Raw genomic sequence first — 14,569 nt, forward strand, 5'->3', positions numbered from 1 at the left:
ACACACCCACGCTCTCTGTGGGGCACGCTACCCTGCTGCCCCCGCTCACCCACTCCACACACGGACTGTACACCCAGATGACTTTCTCTACCGCCTACCATGCGCCACACCTGCCAAGCGACAGGGGGTGGCTGCAGAAATGGGTGGTGGCTGCCAGCTCTTAGGTCAGCACGACCTGGCTGCGCCTGGACAATCCAGCTGCTCAGGATGGAGGAAGCGGCTGGTCCATACATCATCCGCAACAGCTGGGAGGTTGAATGTGGGCAGGTTCCCAGTGAAGGATGACAACGTACGGTGGGATTTCCCCAGCCTCGGCAGGAAGCCCGCGACCTGGGCTCCCTGGGAACCTGCCCTTGAAGGCAGCCTGCCTGCTCTCTGGATGTGTCTCCTATTTGTTTCCTCCCTCTTCACCAGGATTGCTTTGCTCTTTGGAGGGATCCTGGAGCGGCTCCGTTCAACTTACAGATTCACTGGCGCCGGCTGGAATCGGTCTTAAAGCAGCATTTCTCAACCCGTGGGTCGGGACGCAGAAGTGGACCGCAAGAATATACAACAGGGTTGCGAACATGCTTTATAAATGGATCAAAACTTTAAAAATGGATTCTTTTAAAGGTGGAAAATGCGGGCTTTCCTCTGCTGGCTGGCAGGGGCTTGGGGCAATGCCCCACAACCCCACCTCGCACACTGTGGGGCTGGGGCTGGGGGGCACTGTTCACAAATGGCTCCTGGTACAAAAAAGATTGACCCGCTGGTCTAAAGTATCTCCCCTTCCTGCCCCTCTGGGAGACCAGCTGAGTGCCCGAGGGAAACCTGCTGCCTTGCAAGGACGCCGGCAGCTGCAATAGCATGGAGCCCCTTCCCAAGCACTAGCCCCACGGCAAGAGCAATGCTGCCCGCCCGGCAAAGAAGGGAAAGATGCCTGCGAGCAAATGCGCCGCTCGGTGTCAGGCAGGCGAGGGAGCTGTCCCTAGTTACAGCGTGTAAATACAGCACGGAGGGTACGGGAGCAATGGGGGAGGTTTGGGCCTGGTCTGGCTCCCACATGTGCTGAGGTCGTTAGGAAGATTTATAGGGAAGAATGCTAGTCTTTTTCTCTTTGCTTTATAATAATACATTAGGCTTTTAACCTCTGACCGGGAGCGGTGGAAGGGGATGATTCAGAGAACGCCACGTCACTCCCAGCCTTGACCTGGGGGATGCCACCTCCCGCTCGCCGGTGCCTTCGCGCCCGCGCGGGCGGGGGGAGCCTCGCCGGGCCGCAGCGCGTGGAGGGTTAAAGCCAGGCTGTGGTATGCGAGAGTTTAGCAAGAGGCGTCGGCTGCCTTGAGGTCACCTGTGAGGGATTAGCCGAGGCCGGCAGACAGTTGTTGTTTGAGGACTGTCTGAGGCCGCGGAAAGGGGGTGGCGGTGGCGAGGGGGCGGGAGGGGGGATTTAGGGATGTGGGGAGCGGGGGGAAAGAATGGCCCTGCGGGTGGGATCTTCCTGTCCTGCTGGGATTATACAACTATCAGATGCATTTGTGAAAGCCGAACTGTAAACTCTCTGTCTTTTTTGTTAAGGAAATAAATCCATCGCCAGTTCGAGAGGGAAAGAAAAAGGGAGGAAAAATAAAAAGCCCCGAGCCCCCTGAACCGCCGCGCTCAGTGTGTTTCAAGGAAAGGTGGAAGCGACGCCGCGGGGAAGGTGCAGCGCACATGCCGGCAAGCGGCTCAAGCCGCCGTCCGGCTCCTTAGATACTGAGGAGCCCTTTGTGGCCGCCAGCCGTGGGGGACCGTCGTGAGCCCTTGTGTGCTCTGGTTGGAACCAGTCAGGCGGGACTGCCAGGCTCCTCCTTTGGCTAATCTTTCTGGGGGAGCCAAAGCGAGGGAACAGGGCGGATACAACTACGAAACCGTGGATGGAAGGACGGGAAAGGGAGGCAGATAGATATATTCAGCTTCAGGCTGGTTAGTGCGCGGGGAAAAGCTCGCTCAGGGTGTGCGTGCACGTGCGCGCACGTGCGCGCAGCCCTTGGTTGAACTTTTTTCCAGCGACTCAGTCAGTCTAATAAAAGATATCACATCTGCCCAAGGAAACTTGCCTGCCTTGGCCTCGGTGGGGAATCTCCGAATGAAACCCTACGGGAAAGAAATGCCTTCTTTCCAAAAGAGCGGCTTCAAAAAGGCACGTTTGGCAGCAAGGCGTGCCCAAGAGCATGATGGTGGAGCTGGGAGAGGAAGGGAGGTCTTTGACTCCAGAGATTAAGGTTCAGTTCCCACCATGACCACCAACATCTTCTGTGAGACCCAGCACATTTCTTCGTCTCCATTCTTCAGCATCCCCAGTTATAATACGGGAATAAGAGTGCTTACTTTGTCTATTTAATGGGAGATTTTTCAAAGGCATAAATGGGGCATAAGGGCATGACACCCTTGGCCTCCCTATGAGAACGGGGGACCTCCCTGCCCAGCGTGTCCAAAACCTTCACCTGTAGGTTGTCAACTCTCCAAAGTAGGGAGAGTTTTCTGAACAGCTGGCCTCAAATTTACTGCCGTAGGACTAATAATAATAGTCCTAATAATAATAGACAATAATGAAATGTGGGGTTGAGTGAAAGCCATGTCAGACTCGCACTGATTTCCTATTAAGTCTCTCACATGTTCAACTCTACTTTTTTTCCACTTCTGATTTCCAGCCAATCCAGGAAGCCCTGAAATATGATGTATGAGGCTATTTATTTGAGGATGATTAGGGCTTCTCTCCATGTGGAGTCATGATGGGATAATTCTTCGGGAACAGTGATTCAGGGATAGCAAGCGTGCTTGTAGGGTATACCCTGCTGTGCTCTGAGACAACTCTGAAGTACAGACGAGCGGCTTGGAAGCTCTCTGAGTGCAGAGACCTGGGGTGAAATCCTGGCATTACTCAAGGCAATGGGAAAACTCCTGTTGCCAAGCAAACCAGGCAAAAGTTTTGATCTTTTTATTTTTATGTGTTTTTTTATAAAGGGCCTTATACACTTTTGGCCACTAGAAAGCACATAATACAAACAGTTAACTGTAATAAGTTTTCAAAGGCTCATGATGGCATTTGAAGTAGGGCATAGTGGTACCTTAGAGGGTAACTCATTCAGAGAGCCACGAGCTGTCGGAGACAACAACCTACTTCATCAGATGCTAACACTTTGTTGATTGTATTGAAAATTTCACATTGTTTGATGCTTTTCTTATACCACCAGCTTCTAAAATTGTGGGATTAGGTAAGAATCTCAGCTTTCCTTGACAAGAGGAGATGTTTCTAGCCTTCACAGTCAATGACAAAAGCTTGAAAAAGAGCAAATAACTCCCCCACCCTCCCCACACACAGAGTTAATATTTTTAAGATCTCATGATTTTAGAGCAAGGAAAATCACTTGGGACTTTTGAATGCTCCTGTCTGGCCAGACTGGATGCTAAGTTGCAATAGATTTAAAGCATCCTGGTGATGGAGTTTTCCTTAAATAAATGGCCTGCTGCTCTATTTCAAGGCTTGAAGTCTGAAGAAGTTGCAGTATACTATAGCTAAGACAAGGAGACCTCTCTTTTGAATGATGACAAGCAGTTTTGGTGATAAAAACACAAGGCTGCATGACTGTCCTACCCAAACGCTGATTAAGAAAGCTTCTAATACAAGAAGAGGTTCCCTCAGGCTAGTGGATGCATTTATTAGACCAGTGCTGTAATAAAACACAAAATAAAACAATTTTATTGAAATTAAAATGGAAATGGAACATTTGCCTCCCTGCATCCACCCCACCTCCAGCTCCCTCCCTGCCAGGGAGCAGTACGCCGAATAACAACACTTGGTGTTAAGGATGCAGCCAGTCAAAACCTACGATCCAAACTCCTTTAAACTTCTAGACTGTTTCAAATCTGGATCAGAGCATCATCGCCTCTGGAGCCTTCTTTGACCTTTATTATTATTTCGAGATTTGAATTCCAGCAGTTGAGACCAGGACCCCATTGTGCTTGGCGCAGTACAAAAGACATGTAGAAAGAAAATCAAAAATCTGGCCGTCTAAACAGGCCAGGCCAGGCCAGGCCCGAGGGAGAAGGAGGCTTGCTTTGCAAGTGTTGCATCAGCGTCGAGGCCAGGAATAGAATCCAGTTCCTGACTCCTCTTCCCCTCCACTTGCCACTGCACAATGCTCCTTTCCAAACAGTTTTGACAGCACAAAGCAGCCAACATGACAAATAAGCAGGATTCAACCGGCTTAGCCAGTCAAGTGATCTGGTTAGCTAAATGCTTTGCTGTGGAGTTGGTGTTTATAGTAGCGCGACTGCATTTCTGCAACTGCGTGACTCTGACCCACAAAGCCCAGAAGGCCGAGAGGAAGGAGCCGAAGTGCATTCACAGTACGGTCGGCGTTTCAGGCGTTTTTAGATGCGTGTCCTCGTGACTCCCATACGTGCTTTGCGCAGGCATAAGGGGACAGTCTTGCCAGCTAGTAGAAGACACCTCCAGTCTACTGGGTGGGTCATGCTGCCAACATGGTGGAGCAGGGAGGTTGTCCTGGAGAGCAGAAAGGAGTGGAGGCATCCTTCTTGGCCCTTGCGGTGGAGGTTGCTGCTAGCTGCAGAAGTCCATCTGTTAGACCCATTGAATGGTGGACGAGCCGGCCGATAAAAGAGGTCCTCTGCTTGATACCATGTGGCCAGACAAGACTCTCATTCACAGCGAAGCCAGTGGAGTCATTCCAGATTGAATCCAGTGTAACCAGGGTCGGCATTGTGTCTGTGCTCTCCAAATTGTAGGTGGCCACATAGACTGGCGATGAGGATTTTTGTTCTTCTCCTAGGACGGCTAACCTTGCCGATGCCATTGTTTTCATGCTTGACAGAGCTCCTCATTCTGACCTCGCTGGCCCTAGGTTATCGATGGTATTTTCAAGGGGACTGCTCCTGGCTTAGTGCAGAGTGAGCGGGTTCGGGGTGAGACCCCCGACTGACCGCAGGAGGAACGCGTTTTGAAGCGCCCCGCTGTGAAAGGGGCCCAGTGGCTATGAGAAGTGCTCTCCGAGCTGGTGGAGGGCTTCTGGTAGCTCGTGATGGACAGGATAATAAAACAGGAAAAAATTAACATGTAAGAAAACAGAGCTGCACCTGGAGCAACAGCAGCAAAGGGAACCAGCGCAACGAAACTCACAGCCAAAAAGGAACTATAACTCATAGAAATAGGTTGGTGCCCCCACCCCCCCCAATCTCTCGCTGCCTCTGATTTCAAAGGCAGACCAACAACACACTGTACTGTGTGGCATCTCCAGCCTTAAATCTTCCTGTCTTCGAGTTCTTGTAACATGAGCCGGCAGGCCAGGATCTGACCCTCTCGCAGGGCCCGAGGGGCATCCGTGGAGGGAGGGAGGGAGGGAGCGTGTTGGGGGGGATACCTGCTATATCCCTACTGTGCCACATTCTCCTTGCTGGTTTCTGCAGACTGGGGAGCTTTCTCTGGCTTTGTGCTGGAGGCCCTTGCTCCGAGGGGTTGGTTCTGGTGGGCCAAGGGAATACAAGCAGCTTTCCCCAGAACAAGGCAAAACTCAGCTGAGGCCCTTCTACTTTTCACGAGCCTTGAGGCTAAAGGCATTTGGCTGTGGGATTCACTGTAAGCTCCCTCTGTGACCTCAGGCAAGTCAACTGATCTATCTGTGCCTCAGTTTCCCGCCTGCAAGGCAGAGATGATTACGCTTCCTTTGTTCTTCCAGGGAACAAGTCTTCTGCTGCTCTCAGGTTGTGGAGGTACGCCTTTAGCTCAAGCGGTGAAGGTCTTAGGTCCAAACCTGGCTGATAACCCAAGCGTGAGATCACCACACCGTGCTTCCCTGCCTGCATATGCCAAGAGCAATTGAAGTAGCGGAGGGGCACGATGAGAAGCAGTCTGAGGGTCAAAAACATTGGAAGTGCATTGGGGTGGGGACTTTAGTCTTTAGTCTTTGTCTTTAGTCCTGGGCTGGTGCAGCCTCCGGCAGGCTGGGGCTCGGGTCCGTGGCTGGACCTCTTAGGCGTTACCGTGGTACATCGTCAGCATCATTACCGATAATAACCAACCATTCCTGGTTACAGAGTACATGGGAGAAAACCAAGCCCAGGGATCGTAACAGGAAAGAAGGAGGTTGCTTCACTGTAGACATTTCTTTGCCATGTGAGGAGAGTGCTCAGTTGAAAATTCAAGAAAAGATTGACAAACCTGATCAGTTATAGCAGAAATTTAAGAAAATCCAGGCCATGAGAATTATAAGCATGATATCAGCTTTTCGTGGTGCGCTGGGGTCATGCAGTCGTGTGGTGTAACATGGAAATTGGTCCTGAGGAGGGAAAAACCACTCTAGACTCATTAGTGCCTTGGCCTAAGTTAGATCTGCGTTAGCCTCTCAGATCCTGGGGAGTGGAGGGTAGGAATCACAATAATAATGATGATAAACATCATTATCATCATCATGGAGAGGAGGTGAACCCTAAGTCCTTGATTATTCTCTGTACCAATAACTTGATCTCAGTTGGCCTGAGAAGGGGCCAGTGGAGGTGTGTTGCTATTACTAAGTCAAGTTCATTGGAGCGGAGGGATCTTCAGTGATGGGATCCATGCAGGACCAGCTCTGGTCTAGAAGGATTCCCATTCCCTAGGGTGTCGCCACCCAGCAATGACCTGCTTTGCCCTGCTCAGAGCAGGGAGGGAAGGAAGAGATTGAAAAGACCAGCAAACACCCCTTGCAACTGCAGCGGGCAAGGCAACAACTCTTCCCCAGCGTACCCTCCACGAGAGCTGTTGTGCAGGGACAGAGGCCTCACCTCCACGGCTCCCAACCTCCCTATAAAAGCCGCTCTGTGTAAACCTCCCTTCCATTTAGCCCCCGGCTCCACCGCTCCTTGTTTATTTGGTCTCCACTCAAACATGGCAGCCTGAAAGCATGTGTCTCCTGAGTCATTTATCTCCCCGAGTCAAACTTGAGAAAGAAGTGGTCAAAGTTTAAACTGTGTTTGCAGGCGTGAGGATAAATCACAGCTCCACCAGAGCCCCACCACAGCCTCTCTGCATTGTACTCTGCTGTGCCGAGGAGGGGAGGAAGAAGGGGAGGGAGGGGAAGAGATCCCCATTTATGAAGCTGACCAGGAATCTGGAGACGTTTTCTCTCTGAGCTGCCCATCCCCTCCCCAGCACCGACCAGAGCTCAGCTGCAGCCTTCCTCCCTCCTACGGGTTGGGAAGTAGAGCAGACCTAGCAGGGGTTCAACTCTCATCTCATCGTGACTGGAGGACTGTCAGTGGGAAGTCTCTGTCTTCCTCCAGTGCAGAGGATGTGGAGGAAGAGCTCAGATGGTTGTGGGGTCACAGCATGTCGGACACATCTCACAATCTTCCCCCTTCCATTGGCAAATATGCCCGTGCGAGCTGCCATCTTCCCCTCCCTCTCCACCACATCCAGCTCTTTCTCTTACACCGTCCCCTCCAGAGCCTCCGTCAGGTCTGTTGGCTCCCCCATGGCCAGCTCTCCTTGCTCATCCCCTGGTAAGACAGGGACTGGCATAGCAGTGAGCTCCTACCTAGCTGGAGCTCCACAACCATCACCAGGGATCCCAGTTTTCTCCGCTAAAAAAAAATTCCACAATTCTCTGAGTTTAACCCTCCCCCCCCACCCCAAATCCACATTTTTCCATGATTCCAACAAAACACCACTATGTATTACAGTAACTTCTCACTTAACGTGGTCCTGGTGAACCTTGTTTCGTTATTACATCGCTGATCTATTGGAGAACATATTCGTTTAAAATTATGCAATGTCTGGTTAGAAGTAACGTTGTTTGGCCGCCACCTACTAGTAGGTAACTACTTGGTGACGTAAGCCGAGCGATGCTCCTGCTTCGGTGTGTTTATTGTTTTAACTCGTTGTGATTGTATAAGTGATATAAAAATTATACCTGTATTAAATTTTTGTTTAAAATGATTTAAAACCTTATATGGTGTGTGTGTGTGTGTAAATAGAGGGGTTAGGTTCCAAGGAATTTTTTTTTGCTAGACAAGACTATATATATATATATATATATATATATATATAAATATATATATATATATATATGCACACACACACATATATATCTACACATACACACACACACGTATATCTAAACACACACACACATATACCTACACACACACACATATATATATCTACACATACACACACACACACACACATACCTACACACACAAACATATATATGTCTACACATACACACACACACATATATCTACACACACACACACACACACACACACACATATATATATATATATATATATATATATATATATGTCTAGCAAAAAAAATTCCTTGGAACCTAGCCCCCCTATTTACATTAATTCTTATGGGGAGATTGGATTCACTTAACATTGTTTCGCTTCAAGTCACATTTTTCAAGAACGTGACTATGACGTGAAGCAAGCAGTAGCTGTATTTGGATTGATACAGAATTTTGTTTGAATCATGGAAAAAAGTGGATTTGGGTTTTTTTTCCTAAACTGCAGAATTTTGGATTTTTTTTTTTTTTTTAAAATCAGAGAAAACCAGGATCTCTGAGCATCACTTAGTGTCCCCTGCTGGGGACCAGGGCAGCTTTGAACTCCAGTGGCAGGGGTTGGTGCCGCTCTTCCCTTTCCATGTTCAGTGGAGACTTGCTGACAGTGAGCCTTGCACAGAGGGATCCGTGCGGTCCCTGGCTTTGTCTTTCGTATTGCCTGTAATTTTGTCCTTTTAAACTCGTGGGGCCAACCCCCTCCTTGGTGTAACTCCCTTGACCGCAGCAGGGCTCCGCCAGGGCTGACTTCCTTCCCCCTGCTCTTGTTTTAAGACCGAGAATTAAAACTTTTGAATCACAGGGACCCCCCTGCTGCTTCCCAACGGGGCCGGCCCTCCCCACTGTGCAGAAGACTCACCTCCCTCTCAGGGCTGCCTCCGGCGCAGCGGGAAGTGTCAGCCTCAGCGGGGAGCTGGATGAGCAGAGAAGGTGAAGGGGGACAGGTTGGGATGGAGCTGTGAAAGCCTTGGTGGCAGAGCAGAGGGTGAAGCTGCCTTCCCTCCCTTCCCCCCCACCCCTGCCCAAATCATCTTGTCGTCTTTCTTTTGCCATTTGTCAGTCTCAGCTGATTGTGCTTATGTGACGGCTTACGGACCCACTGCAGCCATTGGGAATCAGCCCTGGGGGACAGTAGCAACAGGCCTCTGTGGTGAAAGCAGAAGGGATGATGGAAGCATTCACTTTCTTTGGCTGTGAGATCACAGCGAGGGCTCGAGAAGCCAGGAGCCCATTTCTCATGATCCTAACTTCCAGCGAGGGTTTAACGTGAAATTCACACTGCTTTAAACCAACCTCCTTCCGTCCTTCCCGTCGGTCGGTCGTCCTTCCTTTCCTTTCTTCCTTTCTTTCTCAAAAAGGCAATCTCTCTCTCCCTCTATTTCTCCCTCTCTCTCTGTCTCTCTCGCGCTGTGAGAGCTGATGCAGTTAATTGGAGCTTCTTGAAGTGTGCATTAACACAGGGAGAGCCAAGAAGACGTCTTGGCAGCAAAATATCATTATCAGTTCTTGAGCTCCAGCCAAAATCCCCTTGCGGTCAAAACACAATTCTTTAAACTAAACAATTAAAGATTTGTGCAAGTGTCGCTGCCATGAGTTATCAGGAATGGGGAGGGGCTTCTCCTTGCCGGTGTCAGGAGAAGTTAACAATCCGCTTTCTGGCAGGGAAACAGGTGACAGGCTGCAAACTTAGTCAGCATGAAGGCACAGGGTAGGGGCCATGGGAAAAGTCTTGACAACCATGCCACGGTGCAAAGGGAGACCGACAAACTCTCTCCTGCCCCTCGTGAGACGAGAGGAGAGCCATGGTTCTCAGGGAATGGACGGATGAAACATTTGCACGGGTTCAATGGTCAGCATGCTGGGCGTAAAAAGTAGCGGGTCAAGAATATAATGCCCCAAGCCAGGCTGACTTCACCCAATCTGGTGGAGAATTACCCAGAAAGAATCAGGGGTAAATTGCTGTGTGCGTGTTAAATGTATATGACTTTGATTTAGTTTAATCTGCTCATGTCGAATCCAGGGTAGCCTCTTGTTAAAGGGAAATAGGTTCTTACCTGCTCTTCTACTGCTTACAGACAAAGCACCGTAATAACCATCTACCGTGGAAAAAGAAGAGCCAACAACTCACCTTCTTCCCATAATAGCTCCAGCTCAGCCGTAGATTGCCGACGAGCAGCTGGAAGACCCAGCTGGACGTCTGGGAGCTTTTCCAGAGGACGTCCAAATTCTGTCCCCGTTCGTGTTTTCCTATCACTGCTCTAAATGAGAAGGGGGCTAGAGGCGGGAGAAGATGACTTGAAACACGCTTCCTATTCCTGGCCCTTTACTTATCAGGGACGTTCTCCTGCCTCTTCTGTCTTTCATGCAATTTAGGTATTCTGGCCGTGGCTGTGGCTTGGTATTTTCAGGGCAGTGAGTTGTTGGTGGGTGAAAAGGAGCAAATGATGAGCCTGAATGCTATGCTACCCTTTTCAGGGACTCAGTTGACTATTGGCTAGATAAGGAACAGTCCTCAGTCCTAAATTTTGGATAATCCTTATTTCTAGGGAATGTGCTTTCTCTGAAAGCCGTAGGAGTTCAATGGCCCTTTTCAAAGAAGAGACCAGATGAGTTTTTCAAAGCCCCACTCGATGCCCGTTTTATCGGTAATTTCCATTTCAAAGTCTCAGCCTGCCCTTGTCTCGCACGAATGGCAAGGAGTTGCAGCGGCTTGAAATGAAAGCAATGCAGTGGTGAATCTGTCACTAGACTCTGCTTGACTTCATTCCCATACCAAAAGCACCTCACTTGGACTTTGCACCCACTTCCTTTACCTTGGTCCCATGCAGACTTGGGAGGTCTCAGTCAGATTTCATACCTTCCTTATCCCTTCCTTCAGAGGGTTTCTGGGGATATTAGACCAACGACAGTGTGCAATATAGAGCTCTCCTCCGGCTTGCAGGAGGAGATCACGGAGAGAATTACTACCTATCAAAGGCCCAGGCCTTGTAGCAGCTCTTGCTTGGGTTCAGACTTCTCTGATGGACTTGCTCCCAGGTGAGAAACTCTGGCAATCCAGTGAGCTGGCGCTTGACCTCTTTCATCCTGGTGCTCCATATGACCATCCCGTCACTCAGACATGAGCAATGTGGAGTTGTATTGTCAAGCCTGCCTCGTTATGTGGGCAATTAACTGTAGACCTATTGACAAGTAGAGAGTCACATGCCATGGGAGCTTTAAGGAATATGGCCTTTGTTTCATTGCAAAGGCAGTACAAAATGCCAGGTACTAGCACTATCAGCCTGGGAAACTGATTGTCTCATGGATCGATCACGGACTCTGCTGAGGCAGTGATCTCCTTACTACAGTTGAAATGATCTAAATATCCCCTGCTTAGATGTTGCATGCATCCCTCTGACAGCTGCTAGGAAATATATCATATATACTGACGTATATCAATGACAAAGCTGCATTTCCAGTTTGGGATAAAGTTGCCCCAATAGCTATTAACCTATTATGGACAGACAAGCATCTTCCAAATAGAGTGTTTCAACATACAAAGAGGAAAATGAAATGTAGCAAGCCTGTTTGAACCATGTATGGCACAATGGAGCAGCATGCAGCTGGAGAAGATTCAAAGAGTTAACTGGAGAGATGCTCTTAATTGGCATAGGGAGAAGGAGGTGGGGGTGGGGAGATGGGAGGAGGAGATTTTTTAAAGAGATGCAGAAATATTCCTGGGTAATAAAATATCCCCTTTTCAGTGTCAAAGTTAATGTTCCAGGCCTCAGGTGAAATCAGCTTCTTATAAGAGAGTGATCTGATGGAGCTGAGAACAGGAAAGGCAAGCACTGCTTCCCCTTCACACTATGAGGAGAAGCCGCTCCAGACTCTGGCTCTGAGACACAGATTATTCCAAAAGACAAAGTTACAGGGAATGAAGTGATGAAGAAAGTCTGAGTGTTCGTGTAAGATGGGGAGGCACATCTTATTAACCCACCTGGGGCTGGCTTCTTCTAGGCCCTTTGTTCTTTCTTTCATTCTTTCCTTCCGAACACAGCAGTTGCTAAACTAGATCAGCTCCAACACGGACCAGCACCAGCCGCCTACCGGAAAAGTACGTGCAGCCCTACAGCTTATACTGATAGGATCCATTTCACACAATCAGATAGAGATTGCTTTGATTCCTTAATCCTGAGGGTTGAGATCCTTTCTAAACCCTTGGTGAATTTCCATGATCTTGGATTTTCTTGTTATCGCGTGAGTGCCCCGTCCTGTTTTGAGCGCTGTGTGTCTTATGGTGTCATGTGGCAAAGAGTTCCACAGATTAAATAGCTGGACGTCCTTTGTTTTCTTCTCGTGCCCGCTTTCTCCTAAAGTTGATGGCCAGGTACGTTTCTCAGGACGTCTTGTTTGGCTGTTTTGAGTCCAAGGACATAACAGAACATATTCAGAAGCCAGTCCCATGGTCAGTGGCAGCCCGAAGTACTAAACAGATATTACATGTCAATGGGTGCTTAGTTTCATTGTTCCAGCTGCTGTACTAACACAAGATAAAGGTATACTGATAGCCCCAAAAAGCTTCCAATCTTTCTCCTGTCCTTCAAAACTTTGCAAAATTCCTTCTGTTTCCTCCTCGTCCCATATCTTCTCCCCATTTCTTGCATGTCAGATTTCATAGATTTCATAGACATTAGGGCTGGAAGGGACCTCGGGAGATCATCGAGTCCAGCCCCCTCCCCAAAGGGCAGGAAGTCAGCTGGGGTCATAGGATCCCAGCAAGATAAGCATCCAATTTGCTCTTGAAGGTGTTCAGTGTAGGTGCTTGAACCACCTCCGCTGGCAGACTGTTCCAGACCTCGGGGGCTCGGACAGGAAAGAAATTCTTCCTTATGTCCAACCTGAAACGGTCTCACAGGAGTTTGTGACCGTTCGACCTCGTCATCCCTTGGGGCACTCTGGTGAACAGACGTTCCCCCAGATCCTGGTGGTCACCCCTGATAAACTTATAGGTGGCCATCAGATCACCCCTGAGCCTGCGCTTTTCCAGGCTAAAGAGTCCCATGGCTCTCAGCCTGTCATCGTAAGGTCTGTTTTCCTGACCTCTGATCATGCGCGTGGCTCTCCTCTGGACTCTCTCAAGCTTCTCCACATCCTTTTTGAATTGTGGAGCCCAAAACTGGACGCAGTACTCCAGCTGCGGCTTCACCAAGGCCGAGTACAAGGGGAGAACGACGTCCCGGGATTTGCTCGAGAAGCATCTATGGATGCACACCAGCATTTTGGTCGCTTTACTAGCCACAGCATTGCATTGCAGGCTCATGTTCATCTTGTGGTCAATGATGACCCCCAAGTCTCTTTCTTCTGTAGTGCTAACCAACGTAGCACTGCCGAGCCTATAAGGGTGCTGCAGGTTTTTCCTCCCAAGGTGGAGAACCTTGCATTTTTCGGTGTTAAACACCATCAGGTTCTCGTCTGCCCATTTGCTGAGCTTGTCCAGGTCAGCCTGGATCACCCGCCTATCTTCTGGCGTGGCTGCTTTGCCCCAAAGTTTGGTGTCATCGGCGAACTTGGCCAGTCCACTTCTGACTCCAGTGTCCACATCGTTAATGAAGATGTTGAACAGTATGGGTCCCAGGACAGAGCCTTGAGGGACCGCACTGGTCACAGGGCACCACGATGAGTGACTGCCATCAATCACAACCCTCTGGGTCCGACCACGAAGCCAATTTCCCAGCCAGTGGATCGTGGTGGAGCCAAGGCCACAACTGGGCAGTTTGGCCAAGAGGTGATCATGGGATACCAGATCAAAAGCTTTTTTGAAGTCAAGATATATGACATCAATCTCTTCTCCCTTGTCCAGGTGATAGGTCACCTGGTCATAGAAGGAAATGAGATTGGTCAAACAAGACCTACCCGCAACAAACCCGTGCTGGCTGTCCCTTAGGATGTTAGCCTGGGCCAGTCCCTCAAGGATGGCCTCCTTAATAAACTTTTCTAAGATCTTCCCCAGGATAGAAGTCAGGCTAATGGGCCTGTAGTTAGCCGGATCCACTCTCCTCCCTTTCTTGAAGATGGGCACCACATTGGCCTTCTTCCAGTCTTCGGGCACTACACCAGAGCGCCAGGAGTTTTCAAAGACCCGTGCCAGGGGCTGGGCTATGACGCTCGCCAGCTCCTTGAGTACCCTGGGGTGCAGGTTGTCAGGGCCGGCTGACTTGAAGGTATCCAGCTTCTCAAGGTGTTCCTTCACGAGGTCAGCATTGATGGAGGGTAGGGGATCCCCATCACCCGGATCTCCCTGTCCCATAGCAGGCATGGGCGTCCCGTGTGACTGATGAAAGACTGATGCAAAGTACCTATTTAATAGGTTGGCTTTTTCCTGGGCGTCAGTTGTCAGTTGCCCCATCTGGTTTAGCAGGGGTCCAACATTGCCCTTGCTTTTCCTCCGGCTCCCCACATATCTGAAAAAGGACTTTTTGTTGGCCTTGATGCCTGAAGCT

Source organism: Crocodylus siamensis, chromosome 13 (genome assembly GCF_052110815.1).
Source record: "Crocodylus siamensis isolate JL-2025a chromosome 13, ASM5211081v1, whole genome shotgun sequence".
In the NCBI taxonomy this organism is placed as follows: domain Eukaryota; kingdom Metazoa; phylum Chordata; order Crocodylia; family Crocodylidae; genus Crocodylus; species Crocodylus siamensis.